This window comes from Chinchilla lanigera, unplaced genomic scaffold (genome assembly GCF_000276665.1).
Source record: "Chinchilla lanigera isolate Chin_1 unplaced genomic scaffold, ChiLan1.0 scaffold00032, whole genome shotgun sequence".
Lineage (NCBI taxonomy): Eukaryota > Metazoa > Chordata > Mammalia > Rodentia > Chinchillidae > Chinchilla > Chinchilla lanigera.
In genome coordinates this window covers 4,760,185-4,781,890 of record NW_004955433.1, presented here as the reverse complement: position 1 = coordinate 4,781,890, position 21,706 = coordinate 4,760,185, and the positions used below count along the sequence as shown (strand labels likewise).

The window sequence follows — 21,706 nt, the reverse complement described above, 5'->3', positions numbered from 1 at the left end:
GCTATATCCCTGGCCCTTTTTATAAATTTTTAATTTTTTTCATATTTTTGATAGAAAAGATATTTTTTTCTTATACTTCTCTGGCTTTCAGTGCAGCAACCACAGCCAGACTTTTAAAATGTTGAGTCATATCTATCTCTGCTTGAAACCATCTAGAAGTTTCCAGCCCTTATCATAACAAAATTCAGTGTGTGTATATTGACAGGCAAGGCCCTACATGGTCTGTGTCACCCTGGAGCCCTGCGCACAGGTCTTGCATCTCACTTCTACCTGCTCTGCTTTATCCCTTTGTCCCCTCCTGAGGCTCATGTCCACCACAAGGTCTTCGCTCAAGTGTTTGCTCTGCCTGTACCACTTTCTCCCCTAAATCTGTTCTGCTTTTCCCTTCACTTCCCTTTTATCTCTTTCTCACTGCCAGATTTCAATTAGGTTTTGCCTGATAGCTTTAGAAAAAAGCGACAGCACTGGGCCCTCCGCGCCAGCATTCCTTCCCTGCCCCTACTGTTTTCCTTGCTTCAGTGTGCTAATCATCACCTAACATACCATCTATCCACCGACTCCTTCCACAGAGTAACGGGGACTCTTGTTAATTCTTCACTCTTCAGTACCATTGGCACATAAGAGATAATACTTTTTAAATGGTTTCATGGACATCATTATTAAATTAAAAAGAAGAAAAGCTATATAGTTAAGAAGTACCAAAGGCAGGAGTTACAGCATAATTAACTTTTTGCATAAGATTTCTGTAGATTATAATGTGCAGAACATATCATCGTGGATGGAGTATATTCATATTACTTTAAGATAGTGCATTTATCTATTTCAGGAAGTATCTATTTCTTACAAAAATATGTATAATATTTCAGATAAAAAATCTCAAATATCATAATTTTTCTTATGTATTTCTACTACTGTATTTCTACTACTCTTTGCATTTCAAATTTTGAAACACAGTGATCATAATTCCAGAAACAGGGTCAAATTTTTTGTTGTATCATTGTGATCACATTCCACATTCCAAAGCTCACATCTGGTCAGATTGGTTGAGGAATTCATAGAAGTATTTTCATCATACTTGTAAATGTGACTAGCTTGGCTAATTTGTAAACATTTTAAAGTTAGTATTACTGTCTGTTAAAACTCCACTTGAAAATTTATACAGCTTCTTCCTTCACGCCACATTTATTTTTTGTCTTATTGTCCTCAAGTACTGCTTTCAAATACTGTCTTCAATGCTGCTTTTGAACACTTTTCAAGTACTTTAAATTTTTGTACAATATTTAAAAAAGGAAAATCTTCTCTCTTCTAATTTAATTAATTCACGTGTAATTCAATTTCCTTCCTCAGGCCCACAGGTCTATTTTATTATGCATTGCACTTCCTGCCCCTTACTACTTGTTTGCCAAGACAAGGAAGGTGCTAAATTTCAAGAGTAGCAACTGCAAGTCAGTAAGGAGTCCTCGGCCTTGTTGAATGTACACAGGGAAAAAACAAACAAACAAACACATCAGTTCTTAAAGAGCTCTTTAAGGGGCTGGGGATTTAGCTCAGCGGCAAAAGCGCCTGCCTGGCAAGCGCAAGGTCGTGAGTTCGGTTCCCGGTACCCGGCAAAAAAAAAAAAAAAAAAAAAAAAAAAAAGAGCTCTTTAAAATTATCCTCTAATAAAGTCCAGTATAAAAATGTGTATTATGGGAGCCACTCACAGGACTATATTTCAGTAAAAATTAACCCTAATTAGTAGGGTTCAAACAGCCAGCACTGTATTACAAATGAGTTGAGCTACCAGCACAAATTGAGAGAAAATGGAATAACACATACACACTGCAGCAGTGAGTCCTGCACTGCTGACAATCCAGAGTAGGGTAATGAGAAGTATTGAGAAAATAGGGTCCTAACCTGTCTTAAATGATTCAGGGGACTCTAAAAGTGACCGAGGGGAAGCATATTGTGCTGTTTATATGACTAAACGAGACCTAAAAGAGTAGATCTATTGGTTCCCAGGAGACGGACTATAAGCAAGCCTGCAGGGCAGAGGAAACAGCCTAGGAAAAGGATGGTGAACAGAAAGCACGGTGCTGACAGAGGTGCAAGTGACAGTCTAGACTGAGAACTCAGCAGGACAAACTGCACCATATTACACAGGGTCTAGAAGTCACTAAACCGGTTCACTGAGTTTGAATGGAGAAATTCAGAAGGCAACTAAAGAGGCTATAAAAGTAACATAGGCAAGATACTTCGATGTCTAGAGTAAAACAGTGGGTACATAGAAGTGACTGCATTTGGGATAATTAAGGTAGCAAAAACAGTAAGACTTAGACTTTGTTTGGATAGTCCCAGAAAAGAAATGGTGAGAGTAAGAGACAAATATCATCCTTTTTTAGGACACTAGATGATGGTGATACTGAGAATATACAGCCTTTGTAGTTAGCATAATCACGGTCAACACTCAGGGAAGATCCTTGTCACTTCTCATCCAACCCATGAGCAAATCCTATTGGTTTGAAACTCAAAATATATCCACAGTCTGATTTTTCCACTTCTCACAATCTCCTGCTTTTATCCAAGTCCAAGGCACCATTCTCTCTCTCTAGAATGATCACGACACTCCCCCAATTGCCCTCCTTGTATTCTTCCTTCTCCCTTTACAATGCATTTTCATTGTACAGACAGAATACTTTTTACAAAGTTAAGTCAGACTGTACCATTGCTTGACTCAAAACCCTTTAATCACCACCCATTTCACATAAAATAAAATCTAAAGTCCTCAGCATGGTCTCTGAGTTGATTCTCTGCATCCCCACTGACTCTTGGATCCAGTGTCTGAGTATATCCTCCTCCCTGCACCCCTTGCCTCTCCTCAGGAGTCCCAAGCATGTTTCCATCTCCTGGCGCATAGAGCACTTGCTCCTAGGGGATCTGAACACAGTGCTACTTATCAGAGGCAGCACCTCAAGGAACCCACCTGCAATCATCCTGTCCCTTTATAGCCAATTGGTCTTATTTTTCTTCATATACTAATTACTGCCTGAGATTATATTATGCATTTATATGTTGATTGTCTATATCCCTCTTGCCACTTATAAAATTTATTTTAAAAAATTAACTGCCTTTATAGCTACTCCTATCACTTAGAAAAGGGTCTGCCACATGGTAGGCATTCAATATACATCTTTTTATGAACTCAAGTGAATATATCTAACAGGTGATAATATAATATATAACTTTCCTATATATATGTTTATTCATATATATATATATCTTTCCTGTATGTATACATAAATATATATCTTTAAATATGACATTAATAAATCTACCCTCTTATTATGCCCAGAGAAGTGCTGTGTCTAATCTAGTATCATTCAGGGCCTGCTTTACAGAACAATATGTGAGTGACTGTTGTCAGTTTAACCCCACATAATAAACCTTAAATCTCTGTCATTTCAATTTTTGTTATGCTAATATGTAAGTTTTCAAGTATCCGAAAAGTACATTTTTATCTACATATTTCATTGCTTTAAAGGAAAACGTTCCCTTTATTTCTTTTCTCTAGTTACATAATTGGTTTTGTCAGTAGCCACTAAAACACAAATTTGTGCCTCCCTATTCCCAGGTGCAGCACTCCGTATATGCGTTTCCATAGGAGTCATACTCTAAACTCCAGTTGATTTTCTCTAGTTTTCATCCTTAATATTTCTATTCCTAATTTCTATTTCCTTGCTATAAATTGATATAGGTCATTTGTGAAATAATTTAGAGTATAATTAATTTAGAATTAAAAATGCAGCAGAAAATTTTGTTACATGTGCAAATATACCATTAGTTTATTAAAAATATGTGTCTTCAATTCTATCTTTTATGCTAGTTTTTTCCATATTGTTTTTATTAGTGCATGTTGGTTGTACAGAATGCTGCCTTTCACTTTGGTACACTTGTCCCTGTCTAAACACACCTTTTTCATGCCCCTTATTAATGCCCTTTTTGTCCTTTTCTCCCCCGTCTGATCCCCATTTCTTCTTTAATAGTCTCTTATCTGCTTTCATGTCATTTCTTTTTTTAAATTGTTAATTGTTTTATTTTATGGGTTTTGCGTATGAAAGAAAACTTGTGACGTTTGACTTTCTGGGCATGGCTCTTTGGTTTAACATGGCAATCCCCAGTTTCATTCATTTTCCCTCAAATAACATGATTTCATACTTCTTTATGGCCAACTAACATGCCATTTTTTTTATTTTTTTTCCTTACCCATTCATTTGTTGACAGGTACCTAGGCTGTTTCCAGGACTTAGCTATTGTGACTTAAGTGGCAATAAACATGAATATGCAGGTTTTCCTGCACAGTAGGCTGACTTTAATTTTTTTGGAAATATACTAAGGTGTAGTGCAGCTAGATCAAATTGTAGTTTTTAATTTTAAGAGGAAATTTCATCCTTATTTACATAATGACAAACTAGATTTTTTTTATAATTCTTGGAGTTTATTTTTGCTTCTTCACTTATGTACAAATAGAAAAAGATAATCAAGATCCTAATTTACGAGCAAGATTAACCTAGTACCTTATGACCTTGTACTTTACTGGGGCTTAATTTGGCAAAGCTGTATTACAGCTGACCTGCTCTCTGTGGAGAATGTTTAATGACAGTACTTAGGAAACACATTGACATTTCCATGTAGGAAGTGAGAAAGGAGAGTTTACAGACAAAACTTCCTGACCAGGAAGTGGGTTCATTCAGGAATGAAGGGAGAGTCTAGCCTCCTTCCTGGATCAGAGAAGTTATCACACAGAAAGAATGCTCATAGAGAACAGGCCCAGGTGAACTCTAACACACTGCTGCTGCTTGTCTCCTACATAACAGGCAGAGCAACTATTTTGGTACTCAGAATAGATAAAATGAGTTCCAGGGCGCCTCTTCCACAATGCTATTTTAACCCGGCTTATTCCTGTTAGGTTGGGCTATCTACTGCAATGAAATGATTTAATATATAATAGATACTGAAAACAGAGTTTTTAAATTAATAAAGAATAAATAAGTATACACAGAGCCTTAAAAATCTTCACTTGCTTTTTCCCACACTGTCTCCAAATACCTGTTGTGGGTTTTCCAATGAAATCTTACACTACTATTTTCCTAGAATGGAGATGGGGAAAGCAGGGAAAGCAGGCAGATCCTCTTCTATATTGCCTTTTATCTCCTGGGCAGCCCCAGCACTCAGTATCTGCAGTTCTGACCCAATGTGAGTGATAAAATTCTGTGCTCAGGACTCACATGAGGCTTCAGGTGAGGTCTCAGTTTCACAGGCTCCAGGACTCTTAACCACTTCTTGTTAGCAAATCATAGTGCATGTAACCGAGACTTTGGGGCTGTTACATGATAGTGTTCACGAATATTTGGTTGTGGTCAATTAAAATTTCTATATTTCTAGTCCTGGATTGTTCTTAAGCCTGATTCACCATCAAACACCACACGCATCTGCACATAGGTGTTGACTTCTTAAATATAAATCTAAGATTTTTATACTGGCCCCCATATTAAATTGTATCTCATTGTTTTGGGTTCATTTTAGGTTATCATCATATTTTAAACTCCAACTCAAACATGTTAATTATTCTTCAAAGGCATAAGTCACTGCATTTGTATTTGTTCAATAAATATTAGCCGAGTGATTTCTGTATGCAATATCCATGCCAGACAGTGAAATCACAGAGATGAAGCCAAAACTGATTTTGATTTAATTGCCAGAGTCAGTAAATGTCTGACTCCTCTGCATTCAAGCCTTATTGTCTGATAGTCCAGCCCACATGCTCTAGTGCTCTGTCCACACTTGACTTTCAGTATTTGCTTCATTTGCCAAGTAATTTTTACCTGTGTGTCTCAGTGTGAGATTTTCCTTCTGTGTCATACCCCATGCTTCCTCTAAGCAAAATTCTATCCACTGCTTCAAGTCTTTGCTTTAATGCCAAGCCAGACGATGGGCGATGAATTTCAAAAAAGTTTAGGGCCTTGTGCTCCCTTTTACCACTCAAGGAATCCTAACGACCATGCAAAGGCAGTGTGCTTCACACATCCTGCTACCACCCTGTGTATGCACTTCTTCAATCATTTACTGTTTCTTGAATGGATATCTTCATACTGTTCTGCAGTTCCTCTCATTTGAACAAGACTTACAGAACTTTTGTCCCTCTTAAAACTCTTCTCCAAAAGAAACCTCCCACTTTCATGAAAAATAAGCGGACATGATTCTTTACAACTTAACTGACAATTTACTCTATGTCCTTTCTTCAATTTAAACCTACTTCTCCAATAAGGAACTGACAGGTATTTTCTAATTATTTTCTCATATTCTGTTATGTTGGAGCCAGGATAAGTGGTTACCATGATTCTTAATCTTCAGTGATGCCTCCAGATCTTTATGTATGTAAATATCCAGGAGAACTATTAGTCTCAATTGCACTCTATCTTTCTGCTCTTCCACTCTTCAACAGCATTTACCTACATTCATTGATGACTTGTCCTCAAAATAATTTCCTATACAACAACTCTCAATATCAATTCAGGAGTCTTTAAAGTTCACAGAGATAAATCTTAATCTCTCCGTTCTTGTTACTCCTTAACTTCAGTGAACAACTCCACTTATCAAGCAACCTCATCACTACCTATAACTTGTCAACTCCTAAACTCTTGAACTCAAACACTCCATTTCAAAGTCTGCAAGCAGGATTTCTTACACGCTCTTTGATAGGAACTATTCTCTTAAAAATGAGACATGACAAAATTTCCTGTTTCACCATTAGACATCATATCTTGCTCCCCAACAGTAATGCATGTGCATGCTTCTTTATCTTCTTTCTTACAGCATGATCATGTAAATGATCTCTTACACTTAGCAGGGAGCTCTTTCAACACAATTTTTATAACAAATTCTTTTAGTCTTCCAATTACATTCCAAAGTCTTGCAAGTAGATTTCCAAAATATTGTGAGATTAACAGATAGATACAAACATGAGCACAAAAATTAAGACTTAGAATTAAGGGGACAGCACTACCCCCACATATAAGTCCATTAAGGGCTACTATAATTAAATGACTTAGGTTGGATAATTTATAAATGACAGACTTCATAGTTATGAACTCTTGAAAGTACAACATCAAATTGCTAGTAGATTTGATGTCTGATGAGGACTTGTTCTCCACTTCAAGTATGGAAACTTCTTGCTCCATACATTCGTGGCAGAAGGGCAAACGAGCTCCACTGGGTCTCACAGAAGGGCACTAACCCCTTTCACAGGAGCTCTGCTCCTATTACCTAATTGCTTTCCAGAGACTCCACTTCTTAAAACTATCACTTAAGGGGGTTAGGAATCAACACATAAATTTTATGCAGACATGAATATTAAGCTCCTACTACCCCCTAAATAGGACAGTTTTATTTGATTATTTATTCCATGAGGCCCAGAAAGCATTTATTATAATTTATATTATCACATCTTGTTTTCATAATTCCCTATGATATCATCTCTTCTTTTGCTTTAAGAAGAAAGTTAAAAGGTAACTAAAAAGCTATTTTTTCATTGTTGTCATATAAACTAAACATAAAAATTCTGATTCAAAATATAGAAATGTACCAACTTTTCAAAGATTTGGATAGAATATTCTGAGTTCTGCTAAGCATTTGCTAACTTTTTAAGAGAAGAGCTATGCCTATAAAGATCAAATGAAATGGAGTACATAGCAACTATCTTAGTAAATGAATCAATTAATACAAACAATTGGATAACAGTGCTCGGATTTTCTCCAGTAATACAGAATGGTGGACCGTTTATTTAAAAAAGAATCTGTTTTGGATGTAATACTATGTTTTTCTGACCTCTGTGTACAAATATATCTCAGATGTTTTCTTCAAACCCTCACTGTGTACCTCAAATATCTTGTTCAGTGGAAAAGCAATTGGTGGGGATATAGTGATTATTGATACCTAGGTTAAAAACATTTCTTTGGATATTGAAGTTCAAGCAAATGATTTAAGAGTAAAGGAATTTAGTCATTTTGCTCTTTCAGTAGAATAAAGATGTAAAATTTCTGCACACAGTTTTTGATGTTTGAGTATTACATCAACAGAAATTTAGCAAAGAAGTTAATAGTGCCAGAGCTGTGTTCTTTTCTGTTACATTAATCCTGGGTGGGTTGAAGGAATCATTAATATTTTGTATGCTGTATTAAAAGAGCTATTCTCATCCAATTTAATTTAAAAATAAGAGGATTAGTCTTAATATACTGATTTGAGATATTACATTTGTACTTATTCCAGCAACTTCATGACATAGTCATTGAACTTTGAAATGGCCATGCTTTTATCTCCATTAGATTTTGATTTCAAAGGAATAAAATTATACTTTCCTATTAGCTAGATTCTATTCAATGAGATAGGTAAAACCAATAGAAAGGATTAAGAAAGGTGGAGAAATGTGGTTAGTAATAATAAGAAGCTATGAAACTTCAGTATTTGGTGTAGTACCATTACTACATAAAGGTACTACTGGATCTAAGCAATCACTTTAATTTGGTGATGGTTTGCCAGCCTATTGGGTATTCATATGAATGAATCCATTTTTATGCTAATAACTCTTTTCCTATCTACTTAAAGAGCAAAAGACTTTTAAAACTTTGACTTATTATTATTGGCTTTCTCTTTCTTCATCCTGGTATTATGGACACTCTGTTTATTGTAATTATTGGCTACCTCTTAGTTAAATAATAAAATTGACTGAGGTGTTATTAAATTTCTGAAAGATTAATAACACAATAAAACAGAAAATTCCATATTTTAAAACATAGTTTTCAAATTTTAGTTTTAAATTAATATCTGAAAAGCTTAGGGCATAATTTGTCCTATCTCTCCTCCTCTATAATATAGTGTTTTAAAAATTGATGTCTGGCTAAAACCACAAGCTATCTTTATGACCATGAGTGAAGTTTGCAACATAGCATGGAAGGAACACTTTTGAGGCAGTTAAAATGATTACTGATAGGCTTTCAGCAGTAATTCCATACAAGAATTTAATTAGCATACCACTCATCACAACAAAAATTTCAATTACTTCCTGCTATTCATCCCTCCATGCTGTCTCTTTTCCTCTAAACACACAGTTTGAGATTTCTCAGTATCTTACATGGAGTGATTTAATTCTTTCTTCATGTGCATGTGTATTTATTTAATCTAATAAATGCAAATAGAAATGATGAGAGATTCCTTTTTTTAGTTTATGTTTATTGGTACAATTTAGGTACACATAATGATCACATTCATAATGATCACATTCATAATATGTATAGAATTTGTATCTGTACATGATGTATCTTGGTGCCTCTTTTTTCACATTCCCATCCCCTCCTTTCAAATCCCTTCCTCTCTGTTCACAAAGTTGTTTTCATTTTTCTTTCCTCATTATTTTCTTTCCCTTTCTTCTTTCCCATGCCCTCCTCCCTAGTTCCCCTTTCCTTTTGAAGAGTGTCTTCCTGTTTCACAACATTTATTGTACATTTTTGTTCTTATTTACATTTTCAGTATCCCAGAAAAATAATGCAATATTTATACATGTGTGTTTATTTATTTCACTTAGGATTATGATCATAAGCTCCTTCCATTTAGCTATAGATATCCCAATTTTATCTTTCTTTATGGCTAATGCTTCATTATATTAAAAAACACATCTCTTTTATCTGTTCATCATTTGATAGGCATTTGGATTGTTTCCAAGATTTAACCATTACAAACTGTGCCACATTAGCATGGGTTTGCATTTAATGCTGTGGTATGATGCTTTTAATTCTTTTGGGAAGTTATCCAGAAGGAGAATAGCTGAGTTGAACAGAGCCTCTGACCTTAGTTTTTTGAGGAATCTCCACACTGATTCCACAGTGGTTGCACCAGCCTCCACCTCCACCAACAGCCCAGCATTTGTCATTTGTTGCTTTCTTGATAATAGCCATTTTTTCTGCAGTGAAATGAAATTTCAGCATTATTTTAATTTCCATTTCTCCAATGAAAAGTGATGTAGAAAATTGTTTCACATATTTGTTTGCCATTTGTGCTTCTTCTTCTGAAAAGTGTCTATTTATCTCAGAAGTTCATCTTTGGACTGGGTCTTGGAGTTTGGAAGTTCTGATTCTTTTCAGTTCTTTATATGGTCTAATTATTAACTCTTCATCTGAAGAACAGCTGGTATAAATTTTTTCTAACTCTGTGCATTGTCTTTTCACTTTGTTGGTGATTTCCTTTGATGTTCAAAAGACTTTAATGAGATGAGATCCCAGTTTTTGATTCTTTGTGTTATATCCTGTGTGGTCGGGTTTTTGTTCATAATGTCCTTGCTTACACTATATCTTCCAGAGTTCTACCCATTTTATCTTTGAGTACATTAATTGTTTCTAGTTTAATATTTAGATCTGTGCTCCATTTTGATTTTAGTTTAGTGCATGGTGATAGACACAGGAGTAATTTTAACCTTCAGCAGGTGGAACATCAGTTTTACAGCACCATTTAATAAGAAGTTATCCTCCTTCCAGGGAATCTTTTGGTCTCTTTTATAAAGCTCAGGGGACTGAGTGCAGTTGTTTTTCCATCTTCTAATCTGTTCCATTGAACCTCAGGTCTTTTTGCCAATATCATGCTGGTTTTATCACAGTAGCTCTTTAGTATAATTTCAAATTAGAGATTGTGATACCCTTGTCTTGCCTTTGTTCCCCAGAATTGCTTTTGCTATTCCAGGTCCCTTTATGTTCCAAATGAATTTTGTAAATTTTTTCTTTAGTTCTGTGAGGCATGTTAATGGTATTTTGATTGAGACTGCATTAAACCTGTATAGAAATTTTGAGAGTATAGCAATTTACACTATGTTGGTTCTTCCTACCTAAAAGCAAAGAATATTTTTCCTTTGTTTATATTCTCTTCAATCTCCCTTTTCAGTGTATTATAGTTTTCTATGTAGAGATCTTTTACTTCATTAGATTGATTCCTAAATATTTCATTTTTTATGCTATTGTGAAGGGTCATGTTTTCCTACTTTCTATCTCGTGTTTGTTATTTGCACACAGGAATGCTATTGACTTTTCAATGTTGTCTTTGTATCCAGCAAATCTACTAAATTGATTATTGTATGCCTTGGTGTACATTTAATTTGGTCATGGCTAATTGGAGTTCTATATGCAAAGTTAGTGTATGACAAATTCTTTTTCCATACTTGGGAAGTTTTCTGTAATTATTTCTGTGAATAGGTTTTTTTACATCATTTGTTCTGGCTCCTGCTCTTTCACTAACTCTAAGCAATCTTATCTTATTCTTCACTGAGTCATCTTGCAGCTGTTTGATTGTTTTTTAGTGGTCCATTGTTATTTTTAAGAGATCTTTCTTTTCATGACCATTAGGTGCAATCCTCTCTTCTAGATCTAAAATTCTGTCTTCACTTTCACTAATATGGTTTTGCAAACTTTCAGTGGGATTTTTAATATCCTGGATATATGTTTGAATCTGTTGCCTGGATTCCACTTCTTTCCTATATTGGGCATTCATGGTTTCCATTATTTTCCTATGTACCTCTATTTTTTAAATCTATGTGTACTCCAGACTTGTTGAGTAAGTCCTTTATTATTGTTATCATATATTTTTAAGTGGGAGAATATTTTTTATCCGATTTCTTCTATAGTATTATGCACCTGATTTTGAACTTCTGCTCCTCTCATGTCAGACATTTCAGGTGGGTGTCCTCCATGTTCCTCTACCTCAATGTCCCTTGGACTTGTTCTAGGAGGACTGGAGTTCTGGGGTTGGGTTTTGATTCTGTGCTTTGTCATTTTCAATTTTTTTTCTGTGCTAATGCCTGTAAATTTCTTACAGTGGGTAGTTTTGTCACTAGTATTGGTGCCTCCCTAAGAAATGTCTGTTTTTCAGAGTTGCCTTCTGTGTGTAGGTTCTTAGTTTTTGCATCTGTCCCAAGATTCTACCTTCCCAGTTTATTAAGGATGAAATGTTGCTCTATATTTGGTTGAGTTGCCAACCATTTGGTACTCAACTATGGTGATGATTATGACCCTAGATATTCACAGTGTTGTTATAGAAGGGAGAACAATTGATTACAATAAGTACAACACCCTGGTTAAAGTAGAACAATGAGCAATAACAATAGCATCAAGCACAGCCTAGAAACTGACATAATGTGCTAATTCTTGACACAGTACCATAAACCATAAGGGCAAGATCTACAGTTGATAACAAAACCCAACATAAATCAGGAACTTGCATGCAATGAGTTTCCCCCTAACAGAATGATTTTATCCTTTGGTGGGGACATACAAGAGATATAGTGGGCAAAACAGAGAGATAAATGAAGAGAAATTGGCAAGGGGATAGTTTTAATACAAGACACATAATTCATAGGATTGTTTTATAATATTCACCCAAAATATCAATTGTACAAGGGTGCAAGAGATCCATTAATGCACTAGACACAATAAGAATCCAGCTGAGACCCTGGATCTCACAGTAATATCTTACATTCATCCAACTGAAGGCCTAGAGCCCATGACTGTGTGTCATAAGTCTCTATCAAGCATCTGCACTGGAAAGGTCCAAAGGTCAGTGGTGGAAGCCAGAAAGTCTGTGCCAGTGGAATGAAGGATCTGTGCCATCAGGCTGGGAGATCTGAACTTCAGCCAGGGTGTGACATTCAAGGTAAGGACCAGAGCTCCTCCAAAAAGAACTGCAGCTACTCTCAGTGACAGTGAGGACTTGAGCTCTTGCAATGATGAGAACAACTGAGTTCACATCAGAAAAACCAGCATGACAAGCTTCTCCAGGAGAATCAACAGCATGCCATCTTCCCCTCCAGTTCTCCTATTATGCTGTTGGCAACAATCTTCAGGTGGGTCTTCCACAACCAGAACCATGCTGATTCATTGTAGTTGGCAGTTACAAGTTCACTATTAATTAATCCACCACAGAAATGCAGTTGAAGCAAGGCTGGAGGACAAAGGATGATCACGCAAGTTTTGGGAAACTGAAGAAGAGGGCAGAAGAGATAGAATGAAGGAGAAAGCAAAAGATTATTGAAGTGAATCAAAACCTAGGGACAATGTTCACCCATATGAAGATAAATAAGATCAAAAGAATCCTCAAAAGTTGAGGAAAGAGAGAAAGAAGATGAATTGAGTAGGACAAAAATATATGTGCAAACCTAAAAAAGAAAAAAAGGAAAATGATAGACACAGTCAATAAAAAAAATTAGGTAAAATTCCTCTGATGTCCACTGTTCTGTAGTAGTGTCCAAATCAGAGCCCCACCAAGCCTGCAGTAGCAGTAGTGCTGGATTGGGTGAGGGGCTCATCTTGGCCTCCAGATGTGGGTTCTGTGGCCAGTCTTTAGCCAGCTTTCTAGATGGCTCACCCATGTCTCCTTACCCTGTTTGTCTCTGTCTCACTCTTATAGTGGCTGTAGAACTTTCAAACAGAAACAGCCCAAGGCTGCTTATAGTCTTGTGTAGAGTTCACCCCTCCCTAGACCTCGCACAACCAGATCTGTTCCACACCACTTTCTCCATTCATGCCCTCACCTCCTTGTTTGTGCTGGGATTCTCATGTTGGAGGGAGTCTTCACTTCCCAGCCCATGGGTGCTTTTGCTATTGGTCACAGGGTAGCAGATTTTAGTTTTCTACTCCTTATCCCTGCAGCCCAAGCTTACTTGCATTTCTGATCATAGGATGGAGAAAGTGCTCACTTCCTGACCCAAGGGTATCTGTGCTGCTGGTCACTGGCTGCAGGGTGGGGAAGTACTAATTTCCTACTCAGTGCTAATTTCAAACTCCTTGTCCTAACTGCTGCACATCACATCCACTTCCTTGGTCCAAATCCCTCTCTTGCTTTGGTCATAGGCCAGGAGGGGTTGTGTTGTTTCTAGAATCCTCAGTGCCATGGCCAGTCCCCAACCTTGTCACCAGAGGTGCCAGTTAACTGTTATGGTGCTTGGTTATACTGCTCAGCATAGAAGAAAAAATCAAAAGAAGAGGAAGAAGAAACAGTAAACAAAACAAAAAGCAAAATAAACTGGTAACCCATTGGTTTGTTTGGGTTTTTTTGTTGTTGTACCAGGAACTGAACTCAGAACCTTGCACTTGCCAGGCAAGCGCTTATGCCACTGAGCTATATCCCCAGCCCCTTGGTGACCCATTGGGAAAGGAGCAATCACTCACCCCTGTATACTCCAGAGAAACTTGTTGCATGGCTGGCTGCAGTGTCCTCTGCAGGAAATCAAAAGAGGCAAGGGTCTTTATATTCTATGTCTACCCTGTGTGGATTGAGTTTGCCACACATTTGCAGTCTCTCCATTTTTGGGGGGAGTATACTGGGAATGGCTGTTTCCTGCTCCACACCCCCCAGTAATAAAATCATGGGCAGCCCTATGGGCTCATTTATCATTTAATAAAGACCTATGCCTATATTTTGTTTGATCTACAAGTATCTTATTTCAGATTAATTTTGGTATCAGGATGTATGTCCCTCCCTTTCTTCCAATTAGTTGTGTTTTTAGTCAATTTTCTCTAAGAAGCTCCAGTGTGTCTCCACTTTTACTCAGCCATGTTGAATTCCCTACCACATCCCAGAGATTTCGCAATGTGAGAAATTTATTATTATCATTGTCAACTTTTTAAAAGGTTAAAAAATCCACTTATGACTATGCATTCATTCATTTAGCACCTATTCATTAGGCACCTACTGAAAGGCAGATGTTGTGCTACTTCCTAGAACACTTTCAGAGTTGCTATATATTTGTCACTCCAGAGTTGGCTTGGGGATAAAATAGTCTAACACAGATTTAGCATCTAAAATACCTTCCTTTCTAGTGAAATAACTCAAATCCAGACTACTGTGCAGTGGGGGCTGGGGATTTAGCTCAGCGGCAAAGCGCCTGCCTGGCAAGCGCAAGGTCATGAGTTCGGTTCCCGGTACCAGAGAAAAACCAAAAAAAAAAAAAAAAGAAACAGACTACTGTGCAGTCTAAAATCTTAACAAGAATGAAATCTATTAAGAAAAAAAGAGGTTTGCATTTTAGACTATTTCAATAAAATATATTAGAATGGAATAATATATTTCTTTTACTTTTAAAGAGTACAGACTGCAAAATATTTGCAAGACTATTTCCTAAAGCAAACCAGTAAGGATGGCCAGCCAGAACTGACACCTGCTCGAATAGACACAATTGATACAATCCGTTGTGGCTTATAGCTGCAACCTGAAACATTCTAGAATTTTTTAGGTTAGAACAGCATTTAACAGGCAAGTTACCTATACTAGGTAGGATATGAGTGTGTCTTGCCAATTTAAGCACAAGAATCTTGAAAACAAAAGGAGTGTTATGAATTACACAGACCTAGCACTCTCCAGACAAAGCCACAGGCACATGATCTCCTAAACATCAGGTAGTTTAAGGCCATCTACCTTTTCTGCATATTTTTCCTTAAATAAAAATTCAGCAAAATTAAAATTTGAACTCATTTAAGATTATAAGTACAAATATTTTGATCAATTTATTTTATGTTTTCAAATAAGTTACTTTAAACTTACCACACAATTTGTTTAAATTATTATTATTAATCATTTATGTAGAGATAGAGACAGAAAAAGAAATAGGGAAATTATAAAAAGTGCCAAAGGAACATTACGTGCTGTTGAAGTTCATCTTAGAGAGGAAAACCTTGTTTTCCTTGGTGCTGCTATCACTAACCCTCTGTTATATTTTATTATACTTTCTTGACATTGGCAGTCATTACCCAAGAGCTCCAGTTTAATTTTTCTGCACTGACAATAAGCCGTCAATTAACGCATTGATTGAGAATTGACTAAAGTTGTTTTTTCAGAAGGTAACATTGCAACAATAGCTGCTTAAAGTTGGTTATTTAAAAATTACAGCCCAAGTACTTCTCTCTAAGACAGCTATTAATCTGAGCTCCAGTTCCAAGTATTCTTCAAAGAGTACTTGGGCATTTCTTCAGTTCCAAGTACTCTTCAAAGAGTACTCTGGGCATTTCTTAGGTCTGGATGCCCCAGTGAAGGCCATGAAAAGCATCTGTGTGGTTCTTGCTACATGATCTCCTGGACAGCCTCCTAGCACCTTTTTTGCCTTCCTTTCTGGCTGTCTTCTGACCCAGGAATGCTGCAGCTGTGACCAAGTCACATGTCTATTTCAAGAGTGTTACAAACGCAGGAGTTTTATTTTATATTGTTTTATGTTATTGTTTTAAAATTGGTACATTTGCTGTACATGCAATTACAAACATCTTGGAGACTGGGTACAGGTAAGTAATACAGCTTAATTCTTTTTTTCAATCCCCTTTCCTTTCCCTTCCCTCCCCCCTTCCTCATCTTCTAATTCCCCTTTTTAATTCTTATTAATATTATTATGACATATAATGTCATAATAATTTATGACATATAATGTTTCCATTCATTAAGGGTATTACATTCCTGTTTATGGCATATCTTTTTTTTCTATTTATTTCTCCATCCTAAGGACTCTTTGAAGAACACTCTATTCATTATCAATCCTCATTTAAGCTTTCCTAAAATTAAAAACATGCCCTGATGAAGTAAACCATCCAAAAAGAAGGCAAAATGAAATGGATGTGTTTTGATTTCTTGTAACTATCATCAGTTTATTGTGCTACTATTCTTTGGGTAAGTGACCCCCAGAGGTCCATGACTGAAGGCCTGGCATACAGGGTGGCACTACTGGGAGGTAGTCACACTTCAGTATCTTTTGTAGGCTGTGGGAGTTCACATTCCCTCAAAAAGAGGACTTTGGAACTGATGTGAAAAATAGGACGGCACAAAGTGGTAAGAAGTCATTATTCTACCACTTTGAGATAGGGTAAACATAAGAATGTGTTAGAATTGTATAAGCAGTTTAAGGGCATTATCTTTAAAATATTGCCTGAAAGTACAGTACAAAGGGCTGGAAAAGAGAAAAATGCAGAAAAATATCTGGGGTGGTATAAAAATAAATTCAGTTTCTTAATTATCTTGCCTAATCTACGCCAGTGAGGGTGTTACTGAAAATTTCACTTCTTCTCACCTTATGTGTAGTGAAGGAAGGCAAAAGAAAACTAGACTATAAAGAAGGCAGGTGGGGATTGTGGAGACTCTTCAGGTGTGCTTCTAGTATCTGCGTCTGTATGTATGCAACTTTAATCCTCACATAAACTCTATGAAGTTGGTGATCGTATAATTTCCTCTACAGATAATGAAACTGAGACACAAAGGAGCACATAAATTCCTCCAAAATCAAAGTTACCCTGCCAGCAAGTGGATGAGTTGATAGCATGCGGTGCTAATCTTGATGGCTAAACTCTTCCCCATTATGATACTCTATAGGTGTGAGTGTTGGAGATGGAGGTGGTGGCTGTGACGAGGTACAGATGTTCACAAACTGTTAGCATGGTTGCTACAAGTTTCAAATTGGCATTTTATAAACTGTAATTTGAATTGCTCCTTCATTGAATCTAATAAAAATTTTAATTACATTGAATATTTTACTTTAAGTATTCAAATGCTCAAGTAAATGTACAGTACAAACCAACCAATACTGCATTTTATTTTCACTAGCTAGCTCTTAGCATGGATGTAAACCCTAGAGTGGCATTAGAATGTGAGTTTGGCCTTCCTTCTGGACTTCCTATATCATGTATCTTGCCATGACAGTAGTTCTGGGGAGCTAAATATTTGTGACTGTGTTTAGTTTAGAAAATCTGTTCTTCTCGTGAAATTACTTTGAAGCTATATGTTAAGGATACACAGCATCTGTTTCCTGTTTATAATTTTAGTCTTCTAACATATACTTATGAGAAACATAATGAAGCAAATTGAGTGTTTACGAAGTTATTTTACTAATAGACATTCTGCATGGTACAAAATGATCACGTCTAAAAAATGTGTGGATTAAAAACTATTTCAAATTCCATACTTGTAAATAATATAAGAAATGTAAAAAAACAGGAACCAAAGAGCAACAGATACTGCAACATGTTTTGAATATGTATCCTTCCAAAGTGGGGGTCTAAATAGAAAGGTTTTTTCTTTTTAAATTTGATATGAAGAATTTATTACTAAATTACCAAAAATAAAAATAAAGAGCATGTATTGAGTGATTACTAAGTACTGGGCATTGTTCTAGGTACAAAACTTCATTTAATCCTCCTAAGGTAGTTACTTTTATTGTCTTTGTTTTTGTTTTTTTTTTGGTTTTTCTCCGGTACCGGGAACCGAACTCACGACCTTGCGCTTGCCAGGCAGGCGCTTTTGCCGCTGAGCTAAATCCCCAGCCCCCACTTTTATTGTCATATTTGAGAAAAGAACACAAGGACAATGAGAAACTGGGCTCTGCACAAAGAATATAGCTGGTAAACTGCAGAGGTGATTAGAACCCAGATAGCATGACCCCTTGAATTTTGCATGTAACTATTTTGCTTCATTGCTTCCCTAAGAAATGGCTGCAGTGGTTTTATGAGGCAGCTCACACTTCGCATATTCACCGAAAGCTTTGAAGACTATTCCCAAATTATGAGTCCCCATAGTGAATGCTATCTATCATTCACAGCTACTTTCACATATGCTCCATGAGTCCATCATTTCATAGGTTGTATTCAGAAGGTTAGGTACAGCAAGTTGTTTTTTAAGGACAGTTGTTTTTGTACCTTCTCCCACTTTCCTCAACAACATAGATCATTTAGGTAGTCATGCAGATTACTGATGGGAGGATACTGGCTTTCTTTACACAAGTATCTCACATATAATTCATATGATACAAATACTAGTTCATAAAATGTAAAATTATAGTTACTTATTCAAGGTCAAATAAGTGGAGCTGAATTTTTTTTTTAGTATTTTCCTATTCTGTGGTTATATTTAGTATTCATTTCAACTTGATTTCACATAAATAAAAGAGTTGAAAATTGGCACCAAACTACTTACCTTGTGCAATTTCTGAAAACTCTTGGGCAGGGGGCAGCTTTTTTTAAAAAGTCTTATAAAAGTTGATCAATCATTTCAAAAATTTGACAATTTTTAAACATCAATATCCAAGACTTTATGAATCTTCCAGAATTTCATATGAAATATTAGCCTTGGTGTGACAATTTTTCTTAATTTTTTTTATAGAGAAGATTTATATAATGATCCTAAAGAAAGTAACACTAAGATAATCCCCGAGTTAATATAACTTTGAAGATAAAAGGACCTGTTGTTTTATGCTTGGTTTAACTATAGTTATTCAATATATAATTAAAAAATACAAAGATTCTCTTTAGTCAACATTTAGGTCACATGATGGGCCTGGGGTCAGTAGGTTTAGAAAATGTCACAATATAGTTGTTTGAAGATTCCAGGCTTAATAACCTTGAAGTTAAAGCAACACACCCTAAATGTTGTGTAATGGCCAATTTCATTATCACATCAATGGGCACTATTACTAACCACTGACTTAAAAAAAAGACACATTAAAATATCTTGATCACTTTAGTGGAAAAACATGAAAAAGTAGTTCTGAATTCTTTAATGTTACAATTATATTAACCCACGATTTTGCTCCTCAATAGAAAAACAAGTAGCTGAGTTAAAATATGCAGTAATTTTCCATATTCCAGTGAATTTCTTTTTCAAGAAAGCGGTGATTATAGTAGTATTGCTCTCAAAAATAAATTAGCTTCTATGTGTATCTCATGTATTTTAATTCAATAGTAACAATGACCAATATATATATAATGCTTTCTATCTGTTCCCATCACCATCTCTGTATACATACTCCCACAGTGCATATAACTACTCCATGAGGTAGGGCAGAGAATATCTTTACATAGCTAATGTAAGGCACAGAGGAGTTAATGAGATTGCTCATGATCACATCAGATAAATGGAAATAGTTTGACCTGAACCCAGATCATATAATTCATCCATGCTTGTAAACTCCACATTATATTTCTTCTCTCACAAATAGGAATCTTCAAAATTAGACCACAGTACTAATAAAATTCATTGTATTCAAATAAATTTGTTCTTACAGAGGTGTCAAATCATCCTCAGTAGTTGGCTAAAAAAATCAGAGAATGGAAAGTCACTGGCTACCTATCAGAATGAAGTGTTGAATGACAATTTTTCTAAGTAAACACCACAATGACCAGGAGGCTAACAGTTCAGCTCATGCAGAGTTCTGTACCCGATATGTACATAGTAAGATGGACAAAAGACTGCTGGCTTCTTAAACCTTAAGAGCTTTTGTTTTTACAAGAAATCATCAAATCATACTAACACTGTCTTGAAAAATTCCCTACTAAGGAAGGACATATAGTAATATTATTGTAAGATCCCAAGAATTTTCATACATATGTATCAAAATACCACATGGTGCTCCATATATATGTATAATTTTTATATCTCAATTAAAATAAGTAAATAAGAAATAATATTCAAGAAGGAGGTGTTGGGGGAAGATCCATAACAATAAAAAGCAATTTTCAAAGTCACACATGTACACATACATACCTCTCATTCAAATTTGCAGAAAACTTAAAATAACAAATGTTCATCATAAGGGTAAATTATAAATTATTTTGATCCTGTAGGTCAAAAAAAGTCTTATTAGGCTAAGAATCCATTTTCCTTACTATTGAAGTTTTAAATGTATGCAGAGTGAAATGGTTCTTATATCAAAGTTTATAGACTGATTAAAGACATACAGCATCTTTTTAAAGAAACATGCGTAAAACTTATAAGCAAAGTTAAAAGGGGAAAGGTTAAAAGCTATGCTAGATTGTTCTATACCATCTGCAACTAAATAGTGGTTCTCAGGCTTAATTAAATAAAGACCCATGTAAATACTTCAAAAAACTTGGTAACAGCATTAAGTCAAAAAGAGCCGAACATCCTTCCCCTCTGCACACACATTCTAAAAATATTGCCAGCAGCTCCATTTCATCAAGGAAAAATATAACTGTATTGTATATCTTAGAACCAGATGTACGTCAAGAAATAGAATATATCCAGTTCTTTACCAAAAATAAACTTCTTAGACAACTGATAAATTAGATGTTAATACTGCTCTAAATATCAAATAAGATGAAAAAATATTTAAATTTAGGAGCTTGTATTCACTGAATTTTTTTTGCTGTATCACTGAGAGAAATTTCATTGAATTTTTTATAGAGAAAATCATATACTCACATGAAGGTGGGAGAAGTAATATAGAGAAATCTTGTGTACATTTTACCCAGCTTCCTTCCATGGTAGTGTTGGGTTCAACTATAATAAAATATCACTACCAGAATATTAGCATTACTATCCACCAGTATTGTTCAGCTTTCCAATCATGCTTGTGCTGTGCATGTTTGTGGTACTGGGATGGAACAGTGTCTCACATGTGTTGAGGACGTGCTCTACCATTAAGCAACAACCTTAGCCCCAGTGTATGTCTGTTTATTCCTACATAATTATATCAAACATGAAAGTTTCTTTGTATACTATCTTGTCCAGACACTGAAGAGTTCGCCATCACAAGACCCCCTCTGACTAACATTTTATAACCACATTCATCTTCCTCCCATCTTTCAGCATTTCCTTTTCCCTAACCCCTGAGATCCATTCATCTGCCCTCCATTTCTAATATTCTGCCCTT

At 35.8% G+C, this 21,706-nt stretch overlaps 1 protein-coding gene and 1 long non-coding RNA gene across 6 annotated transcripts in view; one reads left to right on the top strand and one right to left on the bottom strand.

The window, feature by feature from the left end:
* LOC102025938 (chromosome unknown open reading frame, human C4orf22) overlaps positions 1 to 21,706 on the bottom strand; it is a 576,439-nt gene that overhangs the window by 376,129 nt on the left and 178,604 nt on the right. The window lies entirely within an intron of this gene.
* On the top strand, positions 15,949 to 18,038 carry LOC102025714. The gene is made up of 3 exons (XR_261556.2): positions 15,949 to 16,340; positions 16,556 to 16,719; positions 17,282 to 18,038. It is a non-coding gene; the product is annotated as an uncharacterized LOC102025714 (long non-coding RNA).